Source organism: Vicia villosa, unplaced genomic scaffold (genome assembly GCF_029867415.1).
Source record: "Vicia villosa cultivar HV-30 ecotype Madison, WI unplaced genomic scaffold, Vvil1.0 ctg.000643F_1_1, whole genome shotgun sequence".
Taxonomy (NCBI): domain Eukaryota; kingdom Viridiplantae; phylum Streptophyta; class Magnoliopsida; order Fabales; family Fabaceae; genus Vicia; species Vicia villosa.
The window spans coordinates 251,932-253,642 of NW_026705287.1; positions in this window are offsets into that span (position 1 = coordinate 251,932).

Here is a 1,711-nt window from a genome sequence, read left to right on the forward strand (position 1 = left end):
GATTATTGATGAAGATGATTCATTTGAGATGAAGGGAGAACAAAACCCTAATTGAGTGTTATTTGTACTGATGAGTGATTTCCTGATTAAATCCTGCTGAGTCACAAGTAGCAAACACAAGCTATGCAATTTGTTAGAGATGCAAATGATGCATATGCAAATGATATGAGGTGGTATCTTAGGTCAAAAATTGGGGTATGACAGAATACCCAGGAATTTTCCCTAGCTAATGATGAAGGGACTTTTGTCGGAGATGGGCTTAAAGATGCCATCCAGGCCTTGAGAGAAAGTTTATTGGAGATTGATCGTGTCAGCACCGTTCGTTGTAACTGAATTAGATCTAAGTCTTTTGAACTATTCATGGAGGATACTCGAAACTAAGTATCAGAACTAAATCATCGTATTGATTATCTCTGAACTATCTTCGAAATAATTGTCAAAATTAAATCTCTGTCTTGATTATCTATGAACTATCTTTGGAAGATATCCAAAATTAAGTGTCAAAAATAACTATCTTGATTATCTCTGAACTGTTAAGTATCAGAATTAAATCTCTGTCTTGATTATCTCTGAACTATCTTTGGAAGATATCCAAAATTAAGTGTCAGGACTAAATCTTTGTCTTGATCATTTCTGAACTATCTCTGGAGAATATCCGGAACTAAGTATCAGAATTAGATATATGTGTTGATTATCTCTGAGCTATCTTTGGAAGATATCCAAAATTAAGTATCAGAACTAAATCTCCATCTAGAATGAGCGTCAGAATTAAATCGTTGACTTGATTATCTCTGCGCTATATCTAGAAGATAATATTCATTTGATTGTAGAAGTATACTGCAAAAGAAACATTAGTTTTATGCAATGTCGTGATGCATGTATTGTAATTTTGAAATGAATGAGAGTAATATGCCTATGGAATGAGGCGTATGTATGTTATGTATGAATTTACTATGATACATGATGCATGAACATGATTTATGCTATTTTGGAGTATCTCGATTGAGAAAATAAATCCTTATATTGTTTGTAATTTTAATGTCTGATCTTGTCTTGAAGATGCTCAGTTGGGAATTTATGATTCTTGCTTGGGGATGATCAGTAACTTGATGTACCCTTGATTGGGAAAAAAGATATTAGTAAACCATGTTGGAGAAGAGCCAAGTGTTGGAGAGTAAACTCTGTTGGGGAGCCATGTCTTTGTCGGGACGAGAGCATTTGAAGATATCTTCTTAATTATTACTCTGTGGGGATATGATCTTGTGAACCTGGCTTTGTGAGGAGACATGGGTGTATCGAAAGATGCCCCCAGCATTATAGTAACTACCATTCCTGGATTTGATTAGGACACACCACTGAGTATTGATCAAGATGTCAAACTGGACTTGCATAGATTTTCCCTTGCTAGTAGGAACTTTTGGAAAGATTCGCCTCGCGAGGACTTTATGAGATGCACTATGGGCGATATGCCCCCAGTAATCATAGGCTCATGACAATGTCTCACGTTGATTGGGGAGTAGCTTTAGATATACTTGGATGCATACCCCTGATTGTTCGAGCATCCATGAGAGATTCTCGGAATCTTGACTTGATTACCCCAGATTGATTGGACAAAACATGCCATGCCCCTTGTATACGTAGGAGACATTGCTTCTTGGAGTAATCTTGTCTGTCAGGATAACTTTGAGTCGTTAGTCATACCGTGTACAAA